Source organism: Procambarus clarkii, chromosome 1 (assembly GCF_040958095.1).
Source record: "Procambarus clarkii isolate CNS0578487 chromosome 1, FALCON_Pclarkii_2.0, whole genome shotgun sequence".
Lineage (NCBI taxonomy): Eukaryota > Metazoa > Arthropoda > Malacostraca > Decapoda > Cambaridae > Procambarus > Procambarus clarkii.
In genome coordinates, this window is record NC_091150.1 from 54,177,352 (window position 1) to 54,195,107 (window position 17,756).

A 17,756-nucleotide genomic window follows, 5' to 3' on the forward strand; every position below is an offset into this window, starting at 1 on the left:
GGATATAAGGGAAGTTAAGTTGGAAGCCCCCTTGGGAATAAGTGATCATAGTGTATTGAGCTTTGAGTACCTGGTTGAGGTAGGAATTATCACACCCAAAAATGACCTGGGAAACAATGGGCTGGCTTACCGAAAGGGAAACTATTAGGAGATGAATAAATTCCTAAGAGATATTCAATGGGACACAGAACTCGGAATCAAGTCGTACAAGACATGATGGACTATGTCACCCAAAAGTGTCTCGAGCCTGTAAGCAGGTTTGTCCCGGCCCGACAGGAAAAAACAGAGAAGCAAAAGAAGAATCCGTGGTTTAATAGGGAATGTATGAAAGCAAAGGAGCTGAACAAAAGGGCATAGAGGAACTTCCGTAATAACAGAACACCAGAAAGTAGAGAGAGATACCAGAGAACCAGGAACGAGTATGTTAGTGTGAGAAGAGCAGCTGAGAAAAGATATAAATATGGTATAGCTAATGAAGCCAAGACCAAACCAAACCTACTACACCGTCACATCAGGAGGAAAATATTACTGAAGAAACAGGTGATGAAACATAGAACGGGTAAGGACAGGTACACAGAGAATGACAAAGAGGTGTGTGAAGAACTCAATAAGAGGTTCCGGGAAGTCTTTACAATAGAACAAGGAGAGATCATGGCGCTAGGAGAGGTAGCAGCAAACCAGACGATCTTGGAAGGGATCGAAATTTCAAGAGATGAGGTCAAGGATCACCTATTGCAGCTGGACATGAGAAAGGCTGTTGGGCCGGACGGAATCTCACCATGGGTATTGAAAGAGTGTGCAGGAGCACTTTGTTTGAAACTCTCCATAGTGTACAGTAGGTCACTGGAAACAGGAGACCTACCAGAAATATTGAAAACGGCTAATGTAATCCCAATATACAAAAAGGGTGACAGACAAGAGGCACTGAACTACAGGGCAGTGTCCTTAACTTGTATACCATGGAAGGTGATGGAGAAGATTGTGAGGAAAAACCTAGTAACACGTCTGGAGAGAAGAGACTTTGTGACAATCCATCAACTTAGGTTCAGGGAGGGGTAAATCTTGCCTTACAGGCTCAATAGAGTTCTACAAGCAGGTGACAAAGATTAAGCAAGAAAGAGAAGGATGGGCGGACTGCATTTTTTGGACTGTCGGAAAGCCTTTGACACAGTACCCTATAAAAGGATGATGCATAAGCTGGAGAAACAGGCAGGAGTAACTGGTTTGGTGCTCCAGTGGATAAGCGAGTACCTAAGTAATAGGTAGCAGAGAGTTATAGTGAGGGGTGAGACCTCCGATTGGCGTGAAGTCACCAGTGGAGTACCACAGGGCTCTGTACTCGGACCTATCCAGTTTCTGATATAAGTAAATGATCTCCCAGAGGGTATAGACTCATTCCTCTCAATGTTTGTTGACAATGCCAAAATTATGAGAAGGATTAAGACAAGGATTAAGCTGGCCCTACGCACCCGGCTCTAGGCCAACGTCCCCCCCCCCCCCTTCCTGTGCACCCGAGGCGGTGATGGAATCTAGGCCCCCGCCCCCTTCCCCCTCGTGCGCGCCTGGGTCTAGGCCCCCGGGACGTTCTACGTCTCCATGTGATGACTGCGGGGGGGGGGGGGGTTAACGATAGAATGAGCATGTGTAGCAGGTGTTGTTGGAAATAACCAACAGATTATTTTCTCTCAACTCCTAATATTAACATTTACTAATAACACTAACACGTAGAATTAATATCGTTGGTGTTTCTATAGCAAGGAATAATTTAGCCAGAAATTACCCAACCATCATGACGCCAATTGTCGATAGCAGACTGAAACATGAAGTCTTCCACGAATGTTAGAGATTTATAGAGTTCAGTTAATTGTCCTTTGTTAAAAAACATATTGATCATTATGGAAGAAATGTTCATTTTGTGTACTTATGCATACTGAGCTCGACTGATCAACTAAATTAATTTTTCCCGTAAAATATTACTGCGACGTAAATGACACGTCGCCCCTTCTCGTTTAATCTGTGCAATATTAATTACATCTATTACCTTGCGAGAAGAGGTATTATTATTCAATATATTTACTTGTGACGATAGTTTAAATCGTACTCCTTTAGTTCCCTAAATATTTACTAGTAAACCAAATTGGTTTAAGCTCGAGATCGCTATGAATGTCTCTGCGCATGTGTTTGGGCGTCAGGGTATGAGGGAGGTGGCTTTTCGGCTCACGACTCCGCCACGAGTACACGCATATTTGCAAGAGTCAGCCATTGCAGATTGAATACGTGGTCGTACAGTGTTTCTTACTGTATATCTCGTTTCTGAGAAGATAATCACATCCCCGGATTTGACCTTCAACAGCAGTTAACGTCAGGGACTAATTGACGTGATATCAGCGAGTGTAAATGTGTCAACAAACCTACGTAAAGTATAATTTATGTGTGGTGCATTATCTCATAAATTATTAGTGTAGGTAGCTCGTCGTTATGTCATCTAGTGACCACAACACCCATCGTGTTGGTGAGGACAAGCAGAAAAATTCTTCCTCTACACACACGACATTCCCTACTGGTGTTTCATACATTATTTGGCTGATGTGATCACGTCTACTTGTATTCGAACAGTGAAACGGGTTTAGTGAAGTCTTCTTACAGCTACGGCTTAGTGTCTTTCTTTTGTAGACTTTTTTGAATGATGCTAATATTATTTCTTATATGTATTTACATTTCTTATACATATAATATTCTAAGAGAAATTACATAAATCTAATATTTTGTTGCTCAATGTGTAACAATGTTTCACACATAATTTCCTATGATATGACAATTTATTTCATAGGCTTGTTATCATACTATATTATCATCATATTGAATCTACATTTAATTTCTGATTCTTTAATCTTTATTGATGCAATTAACCAACTAGTGACGAACCAGCACCAGTCATTATCCAAGATATATATTAATTTCTAGTAATCCTCCCTCCCCTCATGATGAAGTTTTAGGACTTTAACTCTCAATTAATTATTATTACAGTCCATTCATGCTCTTCAATAATTACCAAATAATCTAACATCCATAGGCACTGGTACCACAATGTCAGTCTTGTAATCCATTTATTTTTCCCTCCTTTATCAAAAGTGGAGGTCCTTTGAATATTTCGATTTCATAATAATTATCACTTTTGTGGACCGATGTATTGAATCCGCGTAAGTGCCGCGCTCAAGCGGCAGCAGAACAAATATTTTTATAAAATCCAATTTTTATCCGATCGACTTGGGGATAGTTTCAAAGTGTGCGCCATGAATTTTGCGTTCTCCCAAATAGGCGATGACATGGCGTGGCCCAATCTCTTTCAAGGTGTACTTCCCCAAAAAATTGCTGTTTGGCGCTCACGGCTAGTGATCAACGAAATTTTTTATTTGATGCCGGTGTATACTTATGTTCTTATAGAACATTCTATTGCGAACACATTGCTATAAAAATGAAATGCGTACATCGAAAATTAAGGTCAGAACAATAATGAGAGTATACACTTTTCAATAGGTCTCGCCTGTGTACTGTCGAGTGTCAGGTAACGTGTATCACTTCTGCCAATTCCCACACTCTTTCGGGTAGGCTACGATCATGATTCTACATTTATATGCATATGTCCGCGTAGGGAATTTTATTCTGATCTCAATGATACCAAATATAACGCTATAGGACAAGTGTGGAGTTGACAACCCTGAAATGAGTAGAAACATTTTGTCGCTGTTTGGTGCTCACGGCTAGTGATCGACGTAGGTCTTTATGTGGTGCTGGTCTAACTCATGGTTTGGTGACATTTTATACATATGTTCTTCAAGAACCAAATATTGCGAACACATTGCTACAAAAATTAAATATGTACATTGAAAATTAAGGACAGGACAGTGAAAAGAGTATTCACTTTTCAGTGTTGCCGCTCGATCGCCCGAAACGCTGCGCGCACATGGGTCAAGTATTTTTTTGTTTGTGGAGAGCGCGAAAGTGTTTAATTAAATATTATTATAATTGAGTTAAAGCCCCATTCCACAGGTGTGAAGCATGTGTGTATGTGTGCAAGTACAGTTGAAAGTTTACGTATTTGGAGCGTAGAGTTGTACAGGTGTGTATGCTTAGAGTGTTAAGCATAGGCCTCTAGATCTAAGCATAGGCCTTCTAGAGTTAAGCATTGTGGCAGCACATGGCATCACTAGTGCTAGAAGACCAGGTGCAGTATGTGGAAGGTTGGGTTAGGGAGGCGTGGGAAACAAGAGGGAGGTAGGGAAGGAGATTGGATGGCTGGCGCGTGAGCAGATGCGGTGTGCTCTCCTAGTTGTTCTCACCTGAGGCAGCAGCAGCACTAGAAGACTTGCAGGTAACTGGTAGGTGTTTCCACTATTGAATGAAAATATGTAATTTCAGATCGAACCCATGAGCCTCGCCATTACATCCATCTTAGGTGGTGGTCTGAGGTGTACCGAGATGAGGGAGGTATTGGTGACGATCATACCCCCACCCTCAGCCCACACCCCTCCTCACCCCATCCCCCCTCCTCACCCCATCCCCCCTCCTCACCCCATCCCCCCTCCTCACCCCATCCCCCCTCCTCACCCCATTCCCCCTCCTCATCCCATCCCCCCTCCTCATCCCATCCCCCCTCCTCACCTCATCCCCCCTCCTCACCCCATCCCCCCTCCTCACCTCATCCCCCCTCCTCACCCCATCCCCCCTCCTCACCCCATCCCCCCTCCTCACCCCATTCCCCCTCCTCACCCCATCCCCCCTCCTCACCTCATCCCCCCTCCTCACCCCATCCCCCCTCCTCACCCCATTCCCCCTCCTCACCCCATCCCCCCTCCTCACCTCATCCCCCCTCCTCACCCCATCCCCCCTCCTCACCCCATCCCCCCTCCTCACCCCATCCCCCCTCCTCACCCCATCCCCCCTCCTCACCCCATCCCCCCGCCTCACCCCATCCCCCCTCCTCACCCCATCCCCCCTCCTCACCCCATTCCCCCTCCTCACCCCATCCCCCCTCCTCACCTCATCCCCCCTCCTCACCCCATCCCCCCTCCTCACCCCATTCCCCCTCCTCACCCCATTCCCCCTCCTCACCCCATCCCCCCTCCTCACCTCATCCCCCCTCCTCACCCCATCCCCCCTCCTCACCTCATCCCCCCTCCTCACCCCATCCCCCCTCCTCACCCCATCCCCCCTCCTCACCCCATCCCCCCTCCTCACCCCATTCCCCCTCCTCACCCCATCCCCCCTCCTCACCTCATCCCCCCTCCTTACCCCATCCCCCCTCCTCACCTCATCCCCCCTCCTCACCCCATCCCCCCTCCTCACCCCATCCCCCCTCCTCACCCCATCCCCCTCCTCACCCCATTCCCCCTCCTCACCCCATCCCCCCTCCTCACCTCATCCCCCCTCCTCACCCCATCCCCCCTCCTCACCTCATCCCCCCTCCTCACCCCATCCCCCCTCCTCACCTCATCCCCCCTCCTCACCCCATCCCCCCTCCTCACCCCATCCCCCCTCCTCACCCCATCCCCCCTCCTCACCCCATTCCCCCTCCTCACCCCATCCCCCCTCCTCACCTCATCCCCCCTCCTTACCCCATCCCCCCTCCTCACCTCATCCCCCCTCCTCACCCCATCCCCCCTCCTCACCCCATCCCCCCTCCTCACCCCATCCCCCTCCTCACCCCATTCCCCCTCCTCACCCCATCCCCCCTCCTCACCTCATCCCCCTCCTCACCCCATCCCCCCTCCTCACCTCATCCCCCCTCCTCACCCCATCCCCCCTCCTCACCCCATCCCCCCTCCTCACCTCATCCCCCCTCCTCACCCCATCCCCCTCCTCACCCCATCCCCCCTCCTCACCCCATCCCCCCTCCTCACCCCATCCCCCTCCTCACCCCATACCACCAACCAACACCATCAGCCTCATTTGGAAAAAGAATGACGTTTGCATATTCCGTTACGCTATGATACATTATGTTACAAGAATAACAGTAATAATATTTGTGTGTGATATACTGAAGACAGACTAAGACAGATTTTTACTTTACAAAATTATATTTTGTCAACAGAGATGATTTTCATGTTGGTTACGTTACAAGGCGTAAAACACACAGTAACATTGATTTGTGCGTGTTATAATAAGATTGAAGACTGCCTTACGACAGTCGTTACTCTTCAAAATTACATTTGGGCAAAAGAATGATGTTTGCATATTCCGTTATGTTACACTATGTTACAAGAATAACAGTAATATTATTTGGAGATATATTGAAGACAGACTTTTAAATTTTAACTATTATAATTTGGACAACAGAAAGATGATTTCCATGTTGGTTACATTACGTTACAAAGTGTAAAACAAAATTACTATCATGTTCTGTTTGAACATGATAATTCTGATCTAAAATTTCATATATTCATTTAATAGTGAAAACACCTGCCAGTCTCCTAACACTGCTGCTGCCCCAGGTGAATACAACTAGGTGAGCACACCGCATCTGCTCACGTGCCAGACATCCGACCTCACCACGCACATCCCTCTTGTTTCCCACGTCTCCCTAACCCTACCATCCACAAACTGCACTCGGTCTCCTAGGACTGGTGATGCCCTGTGCTACCACAATGTTTAACTCTAGAAGGCCTGTGCTCAGATCTAGAGGCCTATGCTTAACACTCTAAGCATACACACCTGTACAACCCTATGCTCCAAATACATAAACTTTTAACTGTACTTGCACACCTGCTACACATGATCACCCTATCCTTGCACCCACTATTCATCACACTAAGACATAGATGCGTCCCGGGGGCCTAGACACCGGGCGCGTACGGGTGGGCGGGGGTCTAGACGTGGGCGCGCACGGAGGGGAGGGGGGTGGATGGGGCCTAGAGCCGGCTGCCCAGGGGACACCTCTCAACCCTTGAGACGGGTCCCCCGCCCTCACCTGGGCCAGATGAGCCCTGGCTCAAGTCTCGTGTGCGGTTCTAGGCCCCCTTTTCACTACTTACTACCACAAGTAACATCACCACATCCACCACCACGTCCACCACATCCATCGCCCAATCACTTAGTCTGGACGGTAGAGCAGCGGTCTCTCTTCATGCAGGTCTGTGCTCAATCCCCGAATGTCCAAGTGGTTGGGCACCATTCTTTCCCCAGTCCCACCCCAAATCATTATACTGACCCCTTCCAAGTGTTATATGATCATAATGGCTTGGCGCTTTCCCCTGATAGTTCCCTCTCTTTCTTCCCACCACCCCCATGACCAACACCACCACTGCCTCCACCATTACCACCACTACAACCACCACAACTACTACCACCACTACAACCACAACCACCACCTCTACAACCACCACTACTACAACCACCATCACCACCACAACTACCACCACAACTACAACTACCACCACAACTACCTCCACTACAAGCACCATCTCCACCACTAAAACCACCACCTCTACCACCACCACCACCACCACCACCACCACCAATACAGTCAAATGCACCACATCAACCACCACCACTACAAGCACCACCACCACCACACCGAAATGCACCACTTCAACCACCACCACTACAACCACCAACACTACAACTACCAACAAAACTAAATCTGCCACCAATACAACCACCACCATTACACCTGCCACCACCTCAACCACTACAACCACCACCACTGCAACCACCTCTACCACTACTACAACCCCAATCAATAAAACGACCACCACTACAACCACCACCACCACTATAACCACCACCACCACTATAACCACCACCACAACTACAAGCTCCACCACTACTATAAGCTCCACCACCATTACAAGCATCATCAATACTAAAAGCACCACCACAACATCCACCACTACCACTACAACCAATACCACCACCACCACTACAACCAATACCACCACCACCACTACAACCAATACCACCACCACCACCACTTTAACCAAAACCACCACCACCATCACTACAACCGCCACTACCACAACAACCACCACCACCACTACATCCCCCCTCAATCACCACCAATACAACCACCACCTCCACTACAACCATCAACTCCACTACTACAACTATCACCACAACCACCAATGCAACCACCACCTCCACCACTACAACCACATCCTCCACCATTACAACCACCACCTCCACCACTACAACCACCATCACCACCCATTACAACAACCACCACTACCCAATGCAACGACCACCACCACCCATTACAACCACCACCACCATTACAACCACCACCACCACCATTACAACCACCACCACTACAACTATCACTACCTCAACCACTGCAACCACCACCACTGCAACCACCCCTACCACTACTACAACCCCTACCACTAAAACAACCACCACTACAACCACCACCACTACAACCACCAACACCACTACAACCACCACCACTACTACAAGCTCCACCACCACTACAAGCTTCATCACCACTACTGAAAGCACGACCACTACATCCACCACCACTACAACCAATACCACCACCACCACTACAACCAATACCACCACCACCACTACAACCAATACCACCACAACTTTAACCAATACCACTACCACCATCACTACAACCACCACTACCACAACAACCACCACCACCACCACTACAACCACCACCACTACAACCACCACGACCACCGCTACAACCACCACCACCACCACTACAACCACCAACACCACTACAACCTCTACAACCACCACCACCACCACTACAACAACCACCTCCACTACTACGCCACCACCACTACCAATAAATCCACCACCTCCACCACTACAACCACCACCTCCACCAATAGAACCACCACCACCACCATTTCAACCACCACCACCACCACCATTACAACTACCACCACCACCACCATTACAACTACCACCACCATTACAACTACCACCACTTCAACCACTACAACTACCACCACTGAAACCACCACTACAACTACTACAACCACTACCACTATTACAACCACTACGACTACAACGACCACAACCACCACCACTACAACTTCCACCAATACAAGCACCACCACCACTACAAGCATCATCACTACATCCACCACCACCACTACATCCACCACCACAACCAATACCACCACCGCCACCACCACTTTAACCACCACCACAACCACCACCACTACAACTACCACCACTACCAACCCCACAATCACATCCAGTACAGTCACCACTATCACTACAACTACCTCCTCCACTTCAACCACCTCCACTACAACCTCCACTTCAACCACCTCCACTATAACCTCCATAACCACTATCACTACAACCACCACTACTACCACGACCACCACCACCACTACATCCCCTACAATCACCACAACTATCACTACAACCACCATCACCACTACAACCACCATCACTAATACAACCACCACCACACCTTCATCCGTCAACGCTACAACCACCAACACCTTCACTACAACCACCACCTCCACTACTTCAACCTTCACCACTTCAACCACCACAACTATCACCACAACCACTGCAGATATCACCTCGACCACTACAACCACTATAACCACCATTACAACCACTACAACCGCAACAACCACTACAACCACCATCACCACTACAACCACCACCTCCACTACAACCACCACCTCCACTATAACCACCACCAACACTATTACAACCACCAACAACACTATTACAACCACCACCACAACTACAACCACCACCTCCACCACTACAACCACCACCTCCATAACTACAACCACCACCACTGCAACCACCTCTACCAGTACTACAACACCTGCCAATAAAACGAACACCACTGCAACCATCACCATTATAACCACCACCACAATAACCACTACAACCAGCACTACCACTACAACGACCACTAATACAACCACAACCATCACCACTACAACCACCAACAAACCCAACAACCACCACCTCCACTACTTCAACCTCCAATATTACAACCACCACCACTACAACTACTACAACCATCACCACCACCACCACTGCAGCTATCAATACATCACATCTATCAATACAACCACAACCACCACAACCACTACAACCATAACAACCTCTACCACTACAACCACCACCACCATTACAACTACCACCATCACTACAACCACCATAACCACCATAACCACCACCACAACCACCACCTCCACCACTACAATCACCACCATACCAACCACCACCACCACCATTACAACTACCACCACCACCACCATTACAACTACCATCACCACCACCACAACTATCACCACCACAACCACTACTAAAAGCTCTACCACCACTACAACCACTTCCATTACTACAACCACCAACACAACAACCACCATCACTTCCACTACAACCACTACCTCCACTACTTAAACCTCCACCACTACAACCACAACAACTATCACCACCACCACTGCAGCTATCACCTCTACCACTACAACTACAATAATCACCACAACAATCACTACAACCACCACCACAACCACAACCTCCACCACTACAACCACCACAAACACCATTACAACCACGAACACCATTACAACCACCACCACCACTATAATCACCATCTCCACCACTGCAACCACCACCAACACCAACAACCACCACCAACAACCACCACCACCTCCATTACAACCACCACCACCACCTCTACAGCCACCATAACCACCACTACCACTATAACCACCACCACCACCACTTCAACTACAACCATTACAACCACCACCACCACCACTACAACCACCAAAACCATTACACCCGCCACCACAACCACCATCACCGCTACAACCACCACCTCCATCACTACAACCACCACAACCTCCACCACTACAACCACCAACACAACAACCACCATCACCGCTACAACCACCAACTCCACTACTTCAACCACCACCACTACAACCATCACCACTACTGCAGCAATCACCTCTACAACTACTATAACCACCACTATAACCACCACAACCACTACAAACACCTCCACCACTACAACTACCACCACTACAACAATAATAACCACCACTACAACCAGCACTACCACCACTACAACGACCACTACTACAACCACAACGACCACCATTACAACCACTACCACTACAACCAACACCACTACTACCACCACTACTACTACTTCCACCAATACAATTACCACCACCACTACAAGCATCATCACCACTGATACAAGCACCACCACTACATCCGCCACCACCACTACTACACCACCACCACCACCACTACACCACCACCACCACCACTACACCACCACCACCACCACTATAACCAATACGACCGCCACCACTACAACCACCACTACTACAACTTCCACCAATACAATCACCACCACCACTACAACCGCCACTACTACAACCACCACTACCACCACTACAAACCCCACAATCACTACCGTTGCAACCACCATCATTACTACAACCACATCCTCCACCACAACCACTACAACCACAACTAGCACTACAGCTACAACCACCACATGCCTACACAATCATCACCACTACAGCCACCAAACCATCACTACAACCACCACCACTACAACAACCACCTCCACCACTACACCACCACCACCACCACAATCACCACTACCCCTACAACCACCACATCTACCACTACAACCACCACCTCCAATTCAACCATAACCTCCACTACTACAACCATCACCACTACCACCTCCACCAATAAAACCACCATCTCCACCACAACAACAACCACCCCCACGACTATAACCACCATCACCACCCATTACAACCACCACAATCACCCACTACAACCACCACAATCACCCACTACAACCACCACCACGACCATTACATCCATCACCACCACTACAACCACCTCTACCACTACTACAACCACAACCACTAATCACAACCACCACCACTACAACCACCTCTACCACTACTACAACCACAACCACTAATCACAACCACCACCACTACAAAAACAACCTCCACCACTACACCACCACCACCATTAAATCCACCACCTCCACCACTACAACCACCACCAATACTACAAGCTTTACCACCACTACAAACCTCATCACCACTACTACAAGCACCACCACTACATCCACCACCACCACCACCACTTCAACCAATACCACCACCACCACTTCAACCAATACCACCACCACCACCACTACAAACACCACCACCACCACTACAACTACAACCATTACAACCACAACCACCACCACCACTACAAACACCACCACCACCAATACAACTACCACCTCCACCACTACAACAACCACTTCCACCACTACAACCACCACCAACACCACTACAACCACCACTACAACCACCACCAACACCATTACAACCACTACCAACACCATTACAACCACCTCCACCACCATTACAACCACTATCACCACTACAACCACCACTACAACCACCACCTCCACTACAACCACCACCACCACCACTACAACCACCACCACCACAACCACCACCTATATCACTACAACCACCACCACCTCCACCACTACAACCACAACCACCTCCACGACACCACTAGCAATACAACCACCACCTCCACAACTACAACTACCACAGCTACCACCACCACAACCACTACAACCAACACTACCACCACTACAACGACCACTACTACAACCACAACCACCAACTACAATCACCTCCACCACTACAACCACCACCAACACCATTACAACCACCACCTCCACAACTACCACCACCACAACAACTATAACCACCACTACAACCATCACTACCACCACTACAACGACCACTACTACAACCACGACCACCACCAATACACTCACCACCACCACTACAAGCATCATCAGCACTAATACAAGCACCACCACTTCATCCGCCACCACCACTACATCCACCACCACTATATCCAATACCACCGCCACCACTACAACGACCACCACCACCACTACAAACCTCACAATCACTACCGTTGCAACCACCATCATTACTGCAACTACCTCCACCACAACCACTACCACTACAACCACCACCACCTCCGTCACTACAACCACCACTACCACAACATCCCCACACAATCACCACCACTACAGCCACCAAACCACCACTACAACCACCACCACTACAACAACCACCTCCACCATTACACCACCACCACTTCTACCACTACAACCACCACCTCCACTACAACCATCACCTCCACTACTACAACCATCACCTCCACTACTACAACCATCACCACCTCAACTTCCACCACCATCACCTCCAATGAAACCACCATCACCACCAATAAAACCACCATCTCCACTACAACCACCACCCTCACCACTACAACCACCATCACCACCCATTACAACCACCACCACGACCATTGCATCCACCACCACCACTACAACTACCACCACCTTAAACACTACAACCACCACCACTGCAACCACCTCTACCACAACCACAACCACTACTCACCACCACTACAACAACCACCTCCACCACTACATCACCACCACTACAACCATCACCAATACTACAAGCTTTACCACCACTAAAAGACTCATCACCACTACTACAAACACCATCACTACATCCACCACCACCACCACTTCAACTAATACCACCAATACCACCACCACCACTTCAACTATTACCACCAACACTTCAACCAATACCACCACCACTACAACCACCTCCACCTCAACCACCACCACTACAAGCACAACCACTACAACCACCACCACCATCACTACAACCACCACTGCCACCACCACTACTACTATCACCACTACTACCACCATCACTACATCCCCCACAAAATCTACCAATACAACCACCATCACCACCACTACCAATACAACCACCATCACCACCACTACCAATACAACCACCACCACCATCACTACAACCACCACCACTACTACCATCACCTCCACCACTTCAACCACCACCTCCACCACTACAACCAACACCACCACTACAACCACTAAAACCACCACTACAGCCACAACAACATCCTCCACTACACCACCACCAATAAAACCACCACCTCCACCATTACAACGACCACCACCACCCCCATTACAACGACCACCACCACCACCACCATTACAACCACCACCACCACCATTACAACCACCACCACCATTGCAACTATCGCCATTACTACTACCACCATCACAACTACCAATACTGCAACCAGTACCACTACTTCCAACCAGTACCACTACAACGACCACAACCACTGCAACCACAACCACAACTTCGACCAATACAGGCACCATCACCACTACAAGCACCACCACTACATCCACCACCACCACCACTACATCCACCACCACCACCACTACATCCACCACCACCACCACTACATCCACCACCACCACCACTACATCCACTACCACAACCAATACCACCACCGCCACCACCACTACAACCACAACCACTTGTTACGGCCCTATTGGGTAGCAACTGGGTTCTTTCTCTGATGTTATTAGAGTTTGGGTATCCGGCCCCAAGTTAGTAGTGGCTGTCAAGGGGTGTGTTCCGTAACGCAAGTAAATTAAAGGGGAAGGGATACAAATACACAAAATTAAATATATATTGCTACCACCATCATAAATAAATATATCACAGTCACACGCGGGGTTGCTATTACAACACTTCTTATTTACAATAACTCGTCTTCCTCCGAAGACACGGGATGCTCCACGGTGCTCACGATGAGTAGCCCTGGTCCTCTTCTCGTGGCTTCACGATGAATCCTCAGATTCTCTAGACGAGTCTACCCCGGCCACAGGCCAGCCAAGTCACAGTCCCACTGGGTGCACCGTCGTGGAGGCCTTCAACCACCAATCCAGCATGTAGCTAACAGGTTCCAATCAGCTACGCTGTGTCGGCCACTCCACGACCGATACTAGGGTTGCGAGATCTAGGCAGGAGCCTCGTGTGATTCCACAGATCACTCTCCTCTCCACAACACCCCAGTGGCTAGTCTTCTCCACCAGTCAGGCCCGGATACGACAATCCCTGGTTCTGCCACCTCACAGGCAGGCTAACACAACAGTGTTCATCCGGGGGGTGACTCACAGCTTCTGCAGCAAATGCGTGGAAATACTACGGCTGCCTTGGGTAGACTGCCCATCGTCCAATCCAGCAGTCCCAGGTCGACTCTGTAATCAGACACGTCATCAGTACTAGTTACACTCTGGGGCACCTCACTTACCGGCTTAGACACAAACGTCCACCTATCCACTCCATAGATGGCGTTGCTGTCTAAGCGCTACCTCACCAGAGGTCAGCAGCGGCTACGATACGAGCTGAATAGGATGGGAAACCAGCCCCTGTGGCCGGTATATCCTGTCCTCACTAGATGCCGTCGTCCATTCGGAGAGGGTTTTGGGAGCAGACCCACAGATGGCGTTGTCGTCACCGCTCCGTGCTACGACGCTGGGCTCAGGTCCGTAACACCACTACAACCACCATCACTACAAACCCCACAATCACCACCAGTACAATCACCACCATCACTACAATCACCACCACTACATCCCCCACAATCACCATCACTACAACCACCACCACCATCACTACAACAACCACCTCCACCACCACCACCACCTCATCCCCTACAATCACCACCACTATCACTAAAACCACAACTACAATCACTACAACCACCACAATCACTACAACCACTACCACAACTACAACCACCACCACCACCACCACTACAACCACCACCAACACCATTACAACCACCACCAGCACCATTACAACCACCAACAACAACTACCACCACCACCATTGCAACCACCATCACCACTACAACCACCACCACCACCATTACAACCACCACCACCACCATTACAACCACCACCACCACCATTACAACCACCACCACCACCATTACAACCACCACCACCATTACAACCACCACCACCATTACAACCACTACCACAACCACCATTACAACCACCACCACCATTACAACCACAACCACAACCACCATTACAACCACCACCACCACAACTACCACCACTACAACCATTGCAACCAGCACTACCACCACAACAACAACGACCACTACTACAATAACAATCACCACCACTACAACCACCATCACCTCCACTACAACAACCACCTCCACTACTTCAACCACCACCACTACAACCAACACAACCATCACCACTACCACTGCAGCTATCACCTCTACCACTACAACCACTATAACCACCAATACAACCATTACAACCACCACAACCACTACAACCACAACAACCACTACAACCACAACAGCCACTACAACCACCACCACTACTACAACCACTACCAATAACTACCACGACCACCACCATTACACCCTCCACCACCACTGCAACAAGCACCTCCACCACTACAACCACCACCTCCACCACTACAACCACCACCTCCACCACTACAACCACCACCACCCACTGCAACCACCATTACCACAACAACAACCACCGCCTCCACCACTACAACCACCATTACAATCACCACCACCACCACAACCATTACAACCAGCACTACCACCACTACAACCACCACTACTACATCCACAACCACCACCACAACAACCATCACTACTACTACAACTTCCACCAATACAATCACCCTTGTACAGTCCTTGCACCACTGCTTTTCCTTATTCTCATATCAGATATAGACAAAAATACAAGTCACAGCTTCGTATCATCCTTTGCAGATGACACAAAAATCAGTATGAAAATTACCTCGGCTGAGGACATTGAAAAACTTCAAGCTGATATTAATAAAGTTTTCGACTGGGCATCAGAAAATAACATGATGTTTAACTGTGATAAATTCCAGGTACTCAGGCACGGTAAAAATGAGGACCTTAAACATAATACAGAGTACAAAACACAATCAAATGTACCCATAGTAGGAAAACAGCATGTAAAGGATTTGGGAATAATAATGTCTGACGACCTAACGTTTAAGGAGCATAACCAAGCAAATATTGCGACAGCCAGAAAAATGATAGGATGGATTACGAGAACTTTCAAATCCAGGGATCCCATCACAATGGTTGTACTCTTCAAGTCACTTGTGTTGTCCCGTCTTGAGTACTGCTCAGTACTCACTTCCCCCTTCAGAGCAGGAGAGATTGTCGAAATAGAGGGAATACAGAGAACATATACGGCACGCATAGACGCAATAAAGCACCTAAATTATTGGGATCGTCTCAAAGCCCTCCAAATGTACTCACTAGAAAGAAGACGAGAGAGATATCAAATAATATACACCTGGAAGATACTGGAGTGCCAAGTACCAAATCTACACAGTAAAATAACAACGTACTGGAGTGAACGACATGGAAGAAAATGTAGAATAGAACCAGTGAAGAGCAGAGGTGCCATAGGCACAATCAGAGAACACTGTATAAACATCAGAGGTCCGCGGTTGTTCAACGTCCTCCCAGCAAGCATAAGAAATATTGCCGGAACAACCGTGGACATTTTCAAGAGGAAACTAGATTTATTCCTCCAAGGAGTGCCGGACCAACCGGGCTGTGGTGGGTATGTGGGCCTGCGGGCCGCTCCAAGCAACAGCCTGGTGGACCAAACTCTCACAAGTCGAGCCTGGCCTCGGGCCGGGCTTGGGGAGTAGAAGAGCTCCCAGAACCCCATCAACCAGATATCAACCAGGTACCACCACCACTAGTACAATCACGACCACTGCATCCGCCACCACCATTACTACACCACCACCACTATAACCAAT

The 17,756-nt window shown here is 48.6% G+C and overlaps 1 long non-coding RNA gene across 1 annotated transcript in view; it reads left to right on the forward strand.

Moving 5' to 3' along the window:
- Positions 1-2,226: 2,226 nt before the first annotated feature.
- LOC138358454 (uncharacterized) overlaps positions 2,227-17,756 on the forward strand; it is a 53,689-nt gene continuing 38,159 nt past the window's right edge. Inside the window, exon 1 of the long non-coding RNA XR_011225412.1 lies at positions 2,227-2,415. This is a non-coding gene — a long non-coding RNA (uncharacterized lncRNA). The remainder of the gene's footprint in view (positions 2,416-17,756) is intronic.